The following is a 17,896-nucleotide window of genomic DNA, read 5'->3' as shown; positions in this document are numbered from 1 at the left end:
AGACAGGATTTGTTTCATAAATATAGCTTGGAAGGTGTTTTGCACTTATTAATTGCATTTATTTACCAACCCAATAGTTAGTGTCTCAGTTCTATACACAATCACCCTATACCCATTTGTTAACCCTCACTAGGAGGGAGATAGCCTGCCATCTCTCTAAGTTTGCCAGAGAATATTGTGGAGGCCAACTGCCCCTTGGGATCCCCATATCTCCCCCACATCGCTTGTAGCAAGCACACATGTATAAGCCAACTGTTGTTGGCACGTTGCTAGCAAGGCAAGATGCAACACATAGGTACTAGTCACAACTATTCAGAGAGCTGATGACTCCATGGTGTTGTGGGTCCTCATAAGCTTGTGCATTATTTCAATCAGGAAAACTCCCAGATTTTGGTTATTCCCAAAAAAAAACACACTACAGGGCCCCCACAAAGCCCACCACTCTCTGGGTGATTCCATCTCCTACTCTCCCTTTCCTCAAGGCTTCTGGCTCCAGTCTGGCAAGTTCAATAGGTGGCAGCAGTTTAGTTTTAACTATGCCCTGCAGGTAAGTAGTACAGCATAGATATCATCCATAAACATTCTTTTGGCTAGGAAGGTGGCTATTTTGAAAATGAATTACAGAAATGCAACTGGAAAAAAAATTGTGGAATATTCTCTACATTACTTACTTGACTGAGGAGACCATCTCTGTATCATGTCATTTCCTCCTGAAATCTGATTTAAGAAGTCAGGAATGTGGCTTGAAGGGGAAAAAAAAGAGGGAGAAGTTTGCAAGCTTTTGAAAAGAAAAAAAATGAAACTGAAAGAGAACAACGTACTGCAGAAACAGAAGAACAAAAAAAGTGGCACTGAAAGACAAGGGCAGCAATAACAGGATTTGAACCACCACCACAGAATAAGAAACATCAATTGTATGGAGTAAAACTGAATGGACACAGCATCACCACTAATGCAGAAATTGCCTGGAACATGCATGACTAAAAAGAAAGTCACTGATATTCTCACTGTCCTAGAAGAACACGCTTAGCTAGTTCTATTTTCTTATACTGTTTATTTATGCTGTGGCTTTCCACTGCCATCAAGGCAGCTCACAAATACAGCTGAAAACAATAAAGGTCAAATTATACAAAATATCTGAAACCAGTATTCATCTGCCCCTCCCATCCTTTTTCTCCAGATATATATATCCAGTGTGAAAATGGCTGTTCAGTCCCCCTCACCTATTTCATGAATAAAAACAACAGTGTCAGTAATTGACAATTTTTTCCACTGAATAATAGGGTTCTTTAAACAAAGTCACACCTAAATATTGTATCAAATGCTATATTCAATAGAAATTAAATTCAGTTGACTTCCTTGTTTCCAGGGAAACACACTATAGCTCTCTCTTCATCCCCATACGTGGCTTTCATATCTCAGAGCAGGCACTGGTAACATTTGTTCTTCTAACAAGAGTGTAACAGCTACAGCAGGAACAGTTTATGCCATTAACAAATGCTCTTCTTCTTCCTGCATTACTAAAGACTTGAAGGAAAAAAGCATACCACCTGAATGACCTGAAATCTATTGTGTGACATCATCAAGAACTCCTTATTTCAAAGGATCTGTGAATTAATCCAGAGCATCACACAAAATCCCTTGTTTTATATTTATTTTTTTGAGAAATTTATATCCCACTTTTCCCAAGTCAAAGCAAATGCCCAAGGCAGCTTACAAAGCTCCATAGTAGAGTGCAAATGAGATTTTACAGCAATTGTTCTATGGGCAGCTCGGAGAACCCCTCTCTTTCAGATGCGTGGCATGGTTGTCACGTCTTGCATCTGGGTATGCCTTCCGAGCTTCCTGCAGGAGCAGTTTCAGGTCACCCAAGGTGTAAACAGTGACTCCTCCTGATCTGTTGTCTCATGACAGCTTTATCGGCTTTCAGTCTCCCATCCAAAATTCAAACCAGGACCACTTCTGTGCAGCATTCTTCAGTCAGCCTTTCGCTCGACTACCAGGCCACACCTGCTGCCTTAAATACCATCTTTTTTATTCTACCTAAAAATACCATGAATTTTCAAGCATTTTAATAATCATACAAAGCTGGTTTTTACTGAGTCAGACCATTGGATTCATCTAGCTCAGTACATTACCGGCTCTGGTTCTCCTGGGTTACAGGGAAAATCTTTCCCAGCCCTATACAGATATGCTGAGTACTGAACTCAGGACCTTCTGCATGCAAAGCATGTGCTCCACCATATTACAGCCCTTCCCCAAATTACTCAGGAATCTTCAATTGATTCCCACTGTTCACATGTTATATTTTGTTCTTTTAAAAGTCACCATACCCCTCTAGAAGTGCAGGAAAAGATACTCCCTAACTTGCCTACCCAGCTAGTGGCCAATACTGCTCTGATATATGATGATGATATAGCACATGATAGTCCAACAGAGCATGATCTGCCCATCCACCACCATTATTTCCTTCAATACCCCTCTGGTCTCCTATGGAACAATACAGTGAGACTTTCCCTTTTCTTTCTTCAAAAGAGCTTATACATATGAAAGGTGCTGGTGCTGACTGAGGGCAAGAATGGTTGGCTTAAGGAACACCAGAAGGCAAGAGGAGCAAGACTCATGCTAGTCCTGCCTCCTTCATCCAACTCCATATAGACAACAGCTCTCCAGGAAGCAAGGTCCCCAGAAAGCCAATGTGAGTACCTGGGGAGATGAGAAGAAGCAGGAGAACCAATAGGAGTTTTGTACTAGTCCTGTCTCTTTCTTCCATCTTCATGCTACTTTCCTGAGTTAGCCTCTCTTTGATGGACAATCTGAGCTTGCAAAAGTACAATATAGAATTTGGTGGCAATACAGATTCAAGGAAGGGACAGGATGATTGAAAGTAGTAATAAAACTTCCATAAGAATGCTATTTTGGGGGGACAACAGAAGTCCCCAAGAAGAATGGAGAAGAGCGTAACACATGACAGGGAAGATGGTGACCCCCTGCCCACTCCTCTATCTGATTCACAATTCCCATATACTTGGAACAGCAGGCCTTACTATTTTACATTCCCAACACCTCTTTCAATGTTATTTTTCTTATTATTTTCATACAGGTAAGACAATATAAGTGTCTTTATCCCCTGCACCAATGAAGCAGAATTAGATGTATAAAATTTACATCTGCATCAAGCACATGTAATGACACTTTATTTGCATAAAGGAGAAATTGAACATTGTTGGTATAGTAGGCTTGGTTTGAAAACATCCCCTTTACAAAGCATTCAGAATCAGTAAAAGGGCAAGTAAACAAAAACAAAGTGCTACTCTACCTGCCAGCTGTCTATCAAGAGTTTCCTAACGGCTATGCACGTATACTCAGAAGTCCTATTATAGTCAATGAGGCTTACTCCCAGGTGAGTGTGGATAAGATTGAAGCCCATTTCTCCCAGTATAAAGAGTGTATGTATTGCTTAGATACATGCATACATCTGGAGAGAGATATGCATACACAAATAATACAAACTGGCAACAGTACTGCTTGTGAGATACCTAGGAGGGATCTTCTCATTGAATCATCATTTTGAGAAACTTGCCATGGATTTATCACCCACCTGTTCCTGCCCCTCCTGCCAAGTGACCTTGGATCAGTCCAGATGCAGTGTCACCCTGAAACACACTGCCACCTACCACAGTGGTTGAGGATGCACAGGCCATGCATGGTACCTCATCTGAATGCACATCACAATGGAGATGCACAGTACCCACATCCAATCTGCATGTATGCTTTCCAATGTGCAGAATCTTCCTCCAAGTGTGGACCCCCTATTCATAGAGCAAGATGATGCTTTTTTTGCGACAAAAGTCTGTAAACCACCTCATCCCGCTGCAAGCGATTATTAGCATACAACCAGGACACACATCACCACATAAATGTAGTACTTAAGAATAAAAGGCAGGATTCATTTTCTTTTTTAATAATATGATTACATCATATCTGAATGTTATTACATTATCCCTTGAATGTGGTCCAAGGGAAGAAGAGCCAGAGCAGAAGGAAATGGGAACATGCATTAATTTTCAGTGAAATATCCATTTCATTTTATCATGCCATTCCTCCAAGAAGCTCAGGGCTAACATTCATTTTTCCTCACAATATGTTTGTGAAGTAGATTAGGTTAGGAGTTAGTAGCTGGCCAATGGTAATCAAGTGTGCTTCACAACTAAACAGGGTCTTCCTGGTCCTGGTCCTACACCTATCACCTGTACTACAATGCTCACAAGAGGAACCCTCAACACCTAGTGCAAAGGCAGAACCTTATAAAGCCAAAACAATAAAGTGCACTACAGTATATAGCAGCAGTTCTCAAAGTTCTACTTGGACTTTGGGACGACACTAAGTGTTTGTGTGGGTGGGGACAGGGGCAGGGGGTGCCCCATGACGCTGCAGCAATTGTGATGCCCCTGGGACCCAGGGGCATATATCCTTACCTGGGAGGTTGCGCTGGCTTTGGGGAGAGTCCTGGAGGCTTGCAGAGGGTCCCCTCTGAAAGCCTCCACGCTGTTTGTAATCACTCAGATCAGCATTCGGAGCCCATTTCTGGTTTTCACATGGAAGCCGGAAGTGCACCCCAACCGCTGATCGGAGCAATTACAAGGAGCAGGGAGGTGCACAAGGGGACTACGACTCTCCTGAACCCCGCCCCCCCCAAAGCCAGTGTGATTCCCCCATGTAAGGATACAAGCCCCTGGGTCCCCGCAGTGCTGTGACTTCTACAGGCAACCATTTCTGGGCCGTTCCAGTTCCCATGGTGGGTCTCAACCTACCACTTTGGAAACTGCTGGTATATAGTCACCAGAAATTTGAAACAAATATAAATTAAAACAAACTTTTAATGCAATGCATGACTAGGTAAGGGCAATACAGCTTTACAATCGGAAAACTCAAATGCAAATTTAGAGAGTGACAAGATGTTGCAGAGAACATGGGGCAGCCACTGACAACAGCCCTGCAGATAGTTATTGCCCCATCCCCTACAACAGGGGTGCTCAATACGTCGATCGCGATCCACCGGTCGATCGCGAGGCACAATGAGTCGATCGCAGGCTTCTCTCCCGTCCACGCATCCCTGGGAGTGAGCCCCGTTGACTCTACTGGGGCTGACTTACCTTTCCCCTGTTTTTGCACTGGTATGTATGGAGATCTGCCCCCCCCCAACTTCCATCTGTTGGTTCTGTGTGCAAGGGGTTTTGCACTGGTCTTGCTGTGATGTCTATATAGAAATCTTCCCTCCCCCACACCTTTCCCCTGTTTTTGCACTGGTCTGTATAGAGATCTGCTCCCCCCCCCCACTTGTTTTGGAATCGAGGAAGATCTGGTGAGGAGGTAGATGTGGTGTCAGCAGTGGCCCCTTTAAGGGTAAGGCCTGGGCATCCAGCAGAGTGTGCTGCACAGCTGCAGCCACTTGAAGGCAATAGGGCCCTCAGGGATATAAGAGCACCTGAGGCAGGAAGGGCTCCACTTATTTATGCGAGCCAGCCTTTTCCTACATGAAGATCATTAAGTCCAAGTACATTCCACCATGACTGAATGAACATTTGGAAGTGTGCTTGAGGCTGGCTGTCAGCAGCTACTGTCCAGCCTATGCATCCTTGGCTGATTCACTTCAGTGCAAGTCATCAAAGTAAACTCAAGTAATTACAAAAAATGTTTATAGTTAATTATGTTGTGTTGTGCAATATTGGCTCATGTGGTTATGCAAGGTACACCAACTTACATTGTACACATAAATGTTATATGTTATGATGGCGCGAACATTGTAAAAAAACTCTGGTAGATCTCCGGGCCTTGCTGGGTTTCAAAGTAGCTCTTGAGCCAAAAAAGTGTGAGCACCCCTGCCCTACAACATTTAGACACTCTCTGGTAGCTACCAATGATTATCGTCATTTATAAAGCACCATCAATGTACATAGTGCTTTACGAAGAGTAGAAGCATAAGCCCCTGCCCTGACAGGCTTACAATCTACAACAAAAGGAAGACAGGAGAAGAAGGGAAAGAACACTGTAGCAGGAGACACATATGAGACCATTTCAGTTACATGAATGGTAGAAAACACCAAATCAATTGCTGTTTTATTAAGATTCTAGAATAATGCTACAATCTTTCTTCTGTCTGCGATGCTTATATATCAGCATTTAACAGCAGATCCCATAATTCCTTTCTGCATTCTTCTGCTTGCCCATCAACTGAAGTCAGATGAAGTGCACAAACCCAACATTTCTCACATTCTCCAAATCCCTAAAATCTGTTATTTGTTCACATTTGACTTCTATAACACATAAGTAAATCAAGAGTGCTAACAGGATGGCTCATTTTGTTTAGGGAAATTGGATTTCTTTCCCTCTGCCAGCAACAAGTATGAAATAGCATGAGATTTGAAAGACAAAAATTATATCAACACTGAACAAGGAATAGAACATATAATTTACCAAAGACTTCCTCAATCTCTATTGACAATCTTTTCCAGAAACAGGATATTACACATAGAACTTCAGTTTGCTTATTTAAATGGCACTACTTGAATTTGTTACCTACAAATATTTTCATGTTCCATATCTAATTCCTATAAAAAGGGTAGAACAACAGATTAATGCCTTTTGAATATTAGGTTATACAGATCAGCAAATATGTCATTCATCTCATGATTCCTCCTTTGAAGTTTGTGGTTTAGAGCCTTTTCCCCTAAGTATGAAATTGAGTCTCAAGACAATTTCATAGAATGAACAGTTGCAATGGCTGCAGATTGAAATACTGTACAACTGTTAAGATAAACGGATTTCATGTGTGGCACGTTCCTCCAAAGATGATCTGTAAAAAGGTTCTAGGTCAATTACTTTTTTTACTTGCATATTTCTCTTTTCTCATGCACTGCCAGTCCTTAAAAGGAAGGGCACTTCCAGACAGAGTGTTTTATTCAGGGTTGTCATACATTGTTCACTGTTTTGACAGAGTCATGCAATGTCCTTGTCCACCTGCGTTCTCTCCATGGTTAAACCATCACATTCTTTAACAGGGAATATGTGGTGCTAAATGCAACATGTTTAACTGAACTGAAAATTCAGGTGGACAATGAATGAATAATGACATCGTACCAAACCCTCCACATAGGCACACTTTATGTTTCCTCCAGAGAGAATGGGGGCAATCCTGGATTAAACACCCTATCGGGAAGTCCCCTAAAAAAGAATGAAGACCAAAAATGAAGGATCTCTCATATTTCAAACCTAGTTCACAAGAGCTCTTTTTTATAGAGAAGGTAACAAGTTAAAGGGAAGTACATGTTCTTTCCATTCATTCGAATTCTGAATAAAAACATATAGGATCAGGCATCAGAAACAAACTAACAAGCAAGCAAGCACATTCTCCTAAGTGTAGCTTTTTCATGACTCACAGCTGAGGAGAGAGAGAGGTGAAACTTGTGAAACTGCTGATGTTAAAGCAAAAATTCTACAGAATGGCTTGTACAAGAATATCTGGGTATATTACATGGATCGGATATATTTTAAATGAGCAGGACGTACGGTTTAAAACATAGAATATGAAACAAGTAAATGAGGACATAAAGAAGTGACAAAGGGAATGTATAGACAATGGCTTCTTAGAAACCTGAAAGATAAGTTTAAAGAGTTACCATTTAATACAATATACGGTAAGAATACTTGTTTCCATTATAATGATGCTGGCTGTGATGTCAAGAGTGTAAAACATATTTAGATAACTTGAGAGGAGATAACAGGAAGTTATATTTGGCAAGTATTTAGCAGTTTCACAAGTTCATTAAATTAAATGAAATTAAATTAAAGCAGTTTATTATTTAAAAATCATTAAACCACTTTTAAAACTTTTAATGTGAAATTTGTCTGCCACCTAGAATTTTTATAACAAAAATGGAGAATACATGCATGAAATTTTAAAAAATAAACTTGTGAAACTGAAGGGAAGGGCTGAGTGAAGTAGAGGACTGACTGATGGATTGTCTTCTTAATGACTCTTATCTTATATCACAAAGGTCAGCAAGGCTGTTTTTTAATCACTGCAGCAAAGAAACTTCGTTTTTTTAAATTGATTTGCTATAGTACGTTTTTTGCCATCCAAGTGAGTGCTTGGAATGGAACCCATGCGAATAATGAGGCTCAACCTGTATAAAGCATCTTTTCTTTTATTAAAAGGAAGTTAAAAGATTAGAGAAGGTAAGCAAAAAGAAGCTAGTATAAACACTGTGTATCCTATATGTAAACAGAAAACAGCCCACATCCAGGCCCACTGAAAAGCAGACTGCAGATTACCAACCATGTATTGCATAGTTTTCTGTAAATTAAACTGATGGGTTTTGGTGAACATTCATTTTACAGAAATAAAATTAATAGCTATAAACTCCAGTCCCAACTCTGAAAGTTAGCTAGTGCCAATGGGAACTTTTCCCCCCTCATTAAATAGAATTTGTTGGGAGAGGGTGTGTGCATAACCTAAATTGGTATCATGGTGGGGAGTAAGAATTAAAGCCCTGACTCCCACATATTACTTATTCCTTTATTATTTAACAGACCTCTAGCCTGCCTTCCCACTGTTCCAAGGCATCTTACATAAAAAGAAAAGCACTCAACACGAACACAAACAAACACAGTTCATTAGAAATAGACTTTATTTCATTATTTATTTAGCACCATCTATGTACAAGGTGTTTTTCAACAGATGAGATGAATCCGTGCTCCCAAAGGACTCAAAATTTAGAAACAGGCACAACGAAAGATGGTGAGGGGAGTGGTGTCATGTACATGTCCTTTGGATGAGTTTCAGTATATGAAATTTGGGAGTTGTGCCAATTGTTAAGTCCCCCCAAAACCAACATTCTTAATACTTATTTTATTAGGAATCCTTCCAGCAGGAACCAGAATCCTGGATTGCCTCTCCCCACATGAGCCCCAGGCACCTGAGTCCCTGGAAGCCCTGGAGACGGCAGTGGGGATTCCCCATCCTTCAGTCACACTGAAAGAAGTTATTAAAATAAAGCAAATATATGCAGGGTTGCACGATTTATTCTGGTCTCAAAGTACAACTATTCTTACAGTTAGGATTATATCTTGGCAATTTTTTTCCCTTAGGAGTATACCAAAAACCAAAAGCAAGAGCAAGGCAGAAATGCTACACCAGCAAGGCCTGCATTCCTGCTTCAAATGGCAAAGCAAACTGTAGTTTCCTGAATGAGTCACCACAACAAATGATCAGAAATATGAGTCTTCCGACACCTCTTCAAGAAGGAGACATGGCACTCAGGAGCAATATAAACAATGCATTGAATCTTTTTAAGCCGTTCTGAAACATCACGTTCTACTCTGACACACTGTGCCAGTGTTTTTAAATCACAGCTGTTGAGGAAATGAAGCAAGGAAAAGAATTTTATCTTCCTTTTTTATTTTGGGTGGGGGAATAATGAAGACTAAGAGCCCAATCCTGAGCTCGCACTGCCAGTGCTCTGCCAGCAGTGAGTACTGCAAACGTGCCATAAAGCTCATTCGCGGCCCTCAGTACCAGTCCAGTGTCAATGCTAGCTCAACATTGGCTGGCTCTGGGTTAGTGCCAGTGGATCACCAGTGCTCCGCAGCTTGGAAGTTGCATGGAGAGCTGGGCGCAGAGAGGTGAGTGGAAGCGTGGGGGGAAGTGGAAGGGAGACGTTCCAGGGTGGGGGGAGGCAGAGGGAGGGCAAAGAGAGCATGGGGAGTGGCTACTCCCCATTGCCGGACTACTTCCTTACCTGGGCAAGGGAACGATCGTCCCCTTCCCCCAAGGAGTCACCAGCAGCTGCCTGGTTATGCCTGGTTCAGCGCCACAGCAGCCCCACGCCCTGGACAGCTCAGGATTGGGCTGTAATGCAATTGTTACTTTCTCTTAAACAGGAGTCAGGTGGTCTGGTCTAGAGATCTGAACAAGAGGTCTGATCTAGAGGGTAGAGCCACCGTTAGCCTGAAGAGAACATCTAAAGGTTGCCAGATCGAGGCCACTGGTAACTCCATGAACGATGAGATCTTGAGAAGCAGCTGACAAGCTCAGCTGAGTTTTTCCACCTGCTCTTTGGTGTGAGCAAGGAAGTGTCTTGGCTGCCCTTCAAGTGAGAGATGAAGGACCTACTTGTCAGCCAGCGTGGAAAGCAACCGGGGGACCAGAAGTGATACCAGACCATTTTAAAGATCCATCTGGAATGTTTTCTGGTTCTTGAAAGACAGAACCTCTCTGTCATTGTAAAAATCCACTCAGGGGTTTAGAGAAGCCTGCCTATGTGAACCACCTTGAATAAAGTCAGAGGAGTAATCCAATGACCAGAAAGGCAGTATATAAACGCCATTATTATTATTATTATTATTATTAATTATTATTATTATTATTAATCAACGCATTTACATTGAGCTCTCACAGAAAGAATCATAACACTGACTCCGTCGAGCCCTTTCAAGTGCAATGATGCACAAAGGGTTCAACCCAAGGACCAACACAAAAAGCGAACTGTAGTTATCCAGCAAAAATGTTTATGTATTTACTTAAATGGCAGTGCTAACAAGTTTCAAATATCCCGAACTCCACATACTATTTTCAAGAAAAATTAAAATATATGTAACCAAATTACACATTTGGCATACTGTGTACTATTTTGGTCACCACACAAATACAGCAGAGCTGGAAAAGACACGAAGGAGAAAACTAAAATGATCAGAAGGCTGAAAAAGCTTCCTTATGAGGAAAGTTTTTTATCCCCCCATGGCTTTTTTCCATAGAACAAAGGCAAATAAGATGGGATATGATTTGAGACTTATTAAGTATTGCATGAAGAGAACAGGCAGATGCTAGTTTTCTTCCACTTTCACCATGCTAGAATTAGGGGTGATCCAATTATCTAGGAAGGACAAAAAGAGGCATGTCACATCATTAGTCTATGGCAGTGTTTCTCAAACTGTGGGTCAGGGCCCAGTAGGTGGGTCGCAAGCCAGTTTCAGGTGGGTCCCCATTCATTTCAATATTTTATTTTTAATACATTAGACTTGATGCTACCATGGTATGTGACTGCATTTGGGGAAATGTTACAGACCTGTACTTTGAACAAGTTACTATGTATATTCTTTTAACAATGACAGTCAATGGGACTTACTCCTGGGTAAGTGTGGGTAGGATTGCAGCTTAGAATTGTCAAAAAAAATTTCCTGCCTGATGACATCACTTCCGGTCATGACATCACTTCCAGTGGGTCCTGACAGATTCTCATTCTAAAGAGTGGGTCCTGGTGCTAAATGTGTGAGAACCACTGGTCTATGGAGTTTGCTGCCACAAGATGTGGTAATGACCACTAGCCTGAATGGCTTTTTAAAAAAAAACTGGACAAATTCCTGGAAGATAGGTATAATACTCTGCAGGACCTGGGGGGGGGGGTTTGCAAGTGGACTGTACAAGGTTGATCTTAATGTTTCTGTTATCTATTATTTTGGTTCAGTATACTCCTGCTATTTTTATTGTGCTACTTCTGTGTTTTCACTGTTGGGTCTCAATTTTCAGTATTTCTCTTAATGTTGTGGACAATTTGGGAGCATTTATGGGGCAGAAAAGAAGGCTAGAAATGTAAAAAGAATAAATGCCACTTCCTCTACTTTTCTTTGCAGAGTGGCCATTTCAGTTGGAGCAGGGATAAAGAGAAAAATAGGAGAACAGAGTACAGACATTTTGGTTTGATGGAGCTAAAACTGGGTCTATGCTGTTGCTGGGGGGGGCCTTAGGGTCAACATGTATACAGTACTGCATATTTTAAGAGACTTACATCACCAGCACTCTATTCGTGCATGCACAAAGAAATGGCTATGACATGGACACAATATACTGCTATCTCTGGTATTCCCCCCACCTAATTATGCTTTTCCCATTTGTGTAACAGGCACATGCCCCACAACCAGGTGCTCAACAAAGAAAGAGATATGGGCTGGTGAGCAGCATCTATCTTAGTCAGAAAGAGAGGGAAGTGAAGGTGAAGAGAAGTCACCAGTTCACATGGTCCTTTGTCTCATCTTTGCAGTATTATTGACCTATTCCATAATAAACTAGAGCAACATGTTCTGCAAGATATACTGCAGGAAGACAAAGGCTACAGGAGGGAAGTAAGTGGCAGCCAATGTCCCCTTTTGCTACACTCACCGAGAGCCACTACCCCATAGTGTCAACCTTAGACCCATCGTTTTCCTTGTATATGTGGGAGATATGACATCATAGAAGCATTATGCCTGTCATATTTTGATCCTTTCTGTGTTTTGGTTCTCTCTCATTTCTATGTATCAGAGCGAATGCTAGAACTTTTATTCAGTTGTGTGAGTGTCAAGTTGGCCACTGGTTTATTATTATTATTAATAACAGTATTTATATACCGCTTTTCAACAACAGTTCACAAAGTGGTTTACAAAGAAAAATCAAACTAATGGCTCCCTGTCCCAAAAGGGCTCACAATCTAAAAAGATGCAACACCAGCAGACAGCCACTAGAAAAGACAGTGCTGGGGTGAGGAGGGCCAGTTACTCTCCCACTGCTAAATAAAAGAGGAGCACCCACTTGAAAAAGTGCCTCTTAACCAGTTACGAGAAAGAATGCTCGTAGAAAGGAGCATGATATTGGTTACTGATTTGTAGGGTGACCTCTACTGTTGTATATTTAAATAAATAAACTTAAACTTTAAAGTCTGTTAAGTTTAACAGTAAGTTAAACCTTACTGTTTAACTTACTGTTAAACATCTTACTGGCCTTTTAACATCTTTTTAACATCTTTTAATATTTTTTTACAGGCCTGATTCTTTTATGACTTGCTGCTGCTCTGTGCTCTTTTTACCTATTTTTACTCTGACTGCTGTTTTTAGTATGTGTTAATATGTTTTTATTTGTTTTTTAAATTGTTTTTAATATGTTGTAAGCCGCCTTGAGTCCCTTCGGGGAGAAAGGCGGGGTAGAAATAAAGTTGTTATTATTATTATCATTATTATTATTATTATTATTAAGTTAAGTAACTTAAGTTTAACAGTAAAGTTTAACAGACTTTAAAGTTAACAGAGAAGCGGTTGGCCCTCTGGATGGTGAGGGAGGGAAAGGGGAGATAAAAGGAGACTTAGAGATGGCAGAGAAATTAAATGAGTTCTTTGCATCTGTCTTCACGGCAGAAGACCTCGGGCAAATACCGCTGCCCGAACGACTCCTCCTGACCAAGGAATTAAGTCAGATAGAGGTTGGAAGAGCAGATGTTTCAGACCACATTGATAAATTAAAGATCAATAACTCACCGGGCCATCCAAGAGTTATTGAGGAATTAAAGAAAGAAGTTGCTGATCTCTCATTATCTGGTGTGCTCCCTGGGGCATTTGGTGGGCCGCTGTGAGATACAGGAAGCTGAACTAGATGGGCCTATGGCCTGATCCAGTGGGGCTGTTCTTATGACTTTACACCAACCCTAGTGATGCCACCATTGCATTAAGTGGCATGTGTATGCATGTATGAAACTGTAATTTATTCTGTATGGTCTGCTATAGGAGGAAGTCCATCATGGGGGTTATGCAGGGAAATCTTGCATTGGGTGTTGCAAACCTCAGTGACGCCTTTGAGTCTATCAATGGCTACTAGTCATGATGACTGTGTGCTACCTCAGGGTTCAGCAAAAGTACAACTCTGCATTCTAGCTGCCGGGGAGCAATGGCGGGAGAGAAGTATGCTTTCTCTCCTGCTTGTGGTCAGCTGCTGGGCTACTGTGGGTAACAGGATGCTTTTTCCCTATCCAGTACAGGTTTCTCTATGTTCTTAAATTCCAAGAAGTGTAGGGAAAGCAGCAATTACATGATGTTTTTCCACAAATGAAAGTCTTCTCCACTAGCTACATCCAAGCACATAATGTTTACGTTCCTTGGCATGCCCATCAGGTGTACATCCTCAAAAGGTTTCTCAGCCTCACCCAAAGCCCTATGCGTGCCAGAGCATAGAATTTCCACACAAGGGTTTCCCATTCACACTAATGTCAAAGACAGCTCCACCCATGACAGGGATGAAAGTACAAAGCTATCTCTATCACTGAAGTGAACTCCCAATCTAGAACAAACAAAAGTAGGTGAAAAACTCCTCATTTTTATTTCATTATCACATGAAATAAACATGGCATAAAGTGGAGCAAAGCTTCTTACACACATGGCCAGGAAGCTTTCTTTTCCCTACTGGAAGGGCTATCCCTAAATGCAACATTTTGAAAAAGATATCTTATTTACAAGTTGCAGTAGGTTAGATTATATTTATCATGCAAGTTACAAGCCAGAAAAATCAGCACCACTACTTCTCACAAGGAGGCACAGAAAAGGTGTGCCCATAGAGACAAAAGTCTTAGAATGCACGCACTACGAGCTTGGAGTTTCACTATCAAGCTACACTAACTGTCCATCCCCATCTGGTTCACACAACATCATAGAACATTAGCATTAGAAGGGAACTTGGAGGTCATCTAGTTCAACACCCCGCTCAGTGCAAGCAACTGCTACAGCATCCCTGATACAGGTAATTATTGCTATAGCATACATACAACATGACCCATGCACAGTCCGCAAGTCCTCACATCTGCATCAGGGGATCGCCACGTATGAAGCACAAGTGCTTTATGGTCTGCCTGGATTCACTGTACCTGAAAAGCTCAACTGGGACCCATAACCACAGCTGGTTGCTCTCAGAGGTAAAAAAAAACCTTCCAAAACATGTTGGTGATAATAAACTTACAAAAGTTACGTGTGGAAGCCATGATATTTACAAAAAGCTTCTTCCTCCACCTAAGATCACCACTTTATTGATAACATTGTTAATTATTCTATTTTATCATACCACAAAGACTATTTCCTTATTATGGCATCAAGCATTTAGGGAGATTTTTGGAACAAGATAGAATTTTTCCAATTTAAATTGATGTAATAATTGTATTTGTTATCCAGAGTTTTGCTATAAGGGCTGTTTTCAGGAATAAATTAAGTACAGCATAGATAAAGAGGAGGGATAACTTACAAGTGTAAGAGCAAGGCTGTCGTACGCTGCAGGCCTTCATTCACTTGCCTCAGGAGTAAAGGCCAATTCATACAACCTTGATACACATTTCCACAAGTCTGCACTTGTGAATGGATGACCAGAAGGTTCATTGCATGTTAAATTGCAGTTCATGCTGGCAAAATGCAAAGCTTCAGTGTGTACTTCTCAGGGCCTCTGAGAGGAATTTTATCAGGGGCTACAAAGTTTCTTTTGGGCCCCTTCCCAAAGGGGGGGGGGCAATGGGAGCAGGCAGAACAGGGGACAAAATAGGGCAGGAAGAAGGTTCTGACACCATAACAGTCTTTGGAGCCCAGGTCTATCAGGCTTCTTGATGCGGAGTCCAGGTCTACCCAACCATGAGGCTTTGGCCGCCAGATAAAGTAATATGGAAACCTGGACACGGACTCCTAAGTCTCATTAAAATCTTTGAAATATAGAAAATCCATTGCAGAAAATCAGCATCATCATAGTTAGGCTCACACTAGAATGGACAATGGGTTATGTGCACCAAAATGAACTTCTTCAGCAGCTGTAGCCCCGTAACTGTGTCCCTGAACCCCTATACACTCCTTCATGGTTAAGGGATCCACAAGCCAAAAAGCTACTGTAGCCGGCCAGTTTCCTCCCAGCTTAGACACTGGTTAGGGAGGGTCCCTGATGCATTCCCGGGCGTGTGTGGTTTGCTACAGCAGCTGCCACTTCATGCCTGCGGTTGTATCCCAAGCATCATGTGCAGGCAGTGAGTTTGGGTGAGACTGGAAAACATAAGGTCCCCAAGAACTTTCTGGGGCCCTCCTTTGGTTCCTGGGCCCCCTTTCTGACCCTGGGTCCAGGTACAAATTACCCCCTTTATCCCCCTTTCCTAGGCCCAGGTGTTTCTCACAAATGATTCAAATGCGACTCCACAGAGGGAAGGGACTTACTGGTTCTACTAAAAGCGCATTCAGGGTGCTTTCACCCTCTACTCAAAGACATTCAGCATGGGACTGTCACACTTCCCTTTTCCCCTCACTCTTAACTGGGACACAGGAATGTAGCTCAACATTGTCACCCATCTATTATCTGTTTGTATTTTTCCCATATTAGAATAACCACATTTCTTAATACAGCTACATTTGAATCAGTTGCTTACAGAAAATAATTTTGTATGGACAAATGTTTGAAAATTTGAAAGCCTTTAAAAAATATTTTATCAGTATATTCTGGCTACTTGTACTTGTTTTACAAAAGGATATTTGTATTTTCTGTTTTTTTTTACTTATATTTTTTCTTTATCTTTCTACCTTTTTTATTGTTATATTGCAGATATAATATTTCATTTTAAGATTTCACCATTGCATTATTTCATTCACTAATAAAAGTTTTTGTTTTTTTAATTCTTAATACAGCTGGGAAATCCTAACCAGATGTGATTCCCCCAGCTTTCTGGGATTTTCCAGGATTGGGGTTGATAGATTATTTGGAGATGTGGTTAAGGATGTTCTTTGTGTGTTCAGGTGCCCAAACCTATGGTAATCAATATCTCCGATAATGTTGGTCTGGCAGACCAGATGGCATCACCATCTTGAACTCACGAGTTGGTGCTTTAGAGCCTTATCTTCTTCCACTGGATGTATGACTAGCAAGGTAGTGGTGGAAATCAGGGGCCTTGAAGGCATGGCATTGGGTCTCAGAGCGCTCTACTAATTCATAAATACCGTAGTCTAGAATGCATTGCAACATAGACTTAAGCCATTTCTGCCCAACATTGCACATATGCAACAGGGATCAAATGTGTACACCTGTGGGCTGGGCAGAAATGGGTTAAACAGGCACGCTTGACTTGAATGGTGCTACCTGTCGAAGACCCTGATGACAGATACAGCTGATGGTTATTGAAAAGAATCATGGAAAACAATTCAAGAGACAACCTCTAGGAACAGTGCCAGTCCTCCAACCACACAGTGCAGCGAGTGGCACAATCGGACCCAAGTGCAGAACAACTGCTGTGACTCCAGATGTGGCTGCCAGCACCCAGGGTGACCAGGTGTCCTCCTTTTCCAGGACACGTCCTCTTTTTAGTCTTGCGTCCTGGAGAAGAACTTAAGTGTCCTCCTTTTCCCTGTGAGAAGGGAGCGCAGAGCCTCCTTGGAACTCTTAGATATAGTTTTACATTGAACCAGAAGCACCCTCGTGGTTCAGTTCAGCCCCTGCCTGTTTCCAGCTTTCCTTGTGGGCTGCCCGGCCCTCTGGGGCGCTCCTGACCCTGGCCACCCTGCCAGCGCCCAGTGGGGGGAGCCCTGGGCGGGGAGGGGGGCAGCCGGGCGCGACTCACCCAGTAGCAGCAGCTTCAGCTCCTTGCGCGAGTCCCGCTTGTCTCTGCGCAGCTGCCGCTCGATCTCCAGGCTCAGGCGCTGGTTCTCCCGCTCCTCCGTGGACAGGCAGCAGCAGCAGCAGCAGCAGCGACCGCCCATGCTCAGCCTTCCTCCTGGCTTGGCGCTCTCTGGCCCTTTGCAGCGCCTGCAGCTGCCCCGCTGGCGTCGCCCCGTCCTCTTTCGGGGCCAGCGCCTTGCAGAGCCCCCGTTGGCCTGGGAGGAAAGGAGCGGCTGGCGCGCGGAGGCCTGGGCACGTGCGTTTTGTTGTGGGGACTTTGCGCCTCCACCAACCAAAGGCGAGCGAAGCGCTCAAGGGCGGGGCCGCCTGCAGGAAGAAACCCCCTCCCCCCGCGCCCGGGAGCCGCAGAAGTTCTCCTGAGCAAGGCGGGAAGCAAGAGGCGGTGGCGTAGCTGGAGGGGGCGGCTCCGTT

The 17,896-nt window shown here is 42.5% G+C and overlaps 1 protein-coding gene across 1 annotated transcript in view; it reads right to left on the bottom strand.

Annotated features, from left to right (window-relative positions):
* LOC136641978 (guanine nucleotide-binding protein subunit alpha-14) overlaps positions 1 to 17,535 on the bottom strand; it is a 35,913-nt gene extending 18,378 nt beyond the window's left edge. The window contains exon 1 of the mRNA XM_066618124.1: positions 17,427 to 17,535. The gene's annotated coding sequence lies outside the window, so the exon portion shown is untranslated. The remainder of the gene's footprint in view (positions 1 to 17,426) is intronic.
* Between the last annotated feature and the right edge of the window lie 361 nt (positions 17,536 to 17,896).

This window comes from Tiliqua scincoides, chromosome 2 (genome assembly GCF_035046505.1).
Source record: "Tiliqua scincoides isolate rTilSci1 chromosome 2, rTilSci1.hap2, whole genome shotgun sequence".
NCBI lineage: Eukaryota > Metazoa > Chordata > Lepidosauria > Squamata > Scincidae > Tiliqua > Tiliqua scincoides.
Note: the sequence above shows the minus strand (reverse complement) of the source record. Positions and strands in the feature narration are given on the sequence as shown.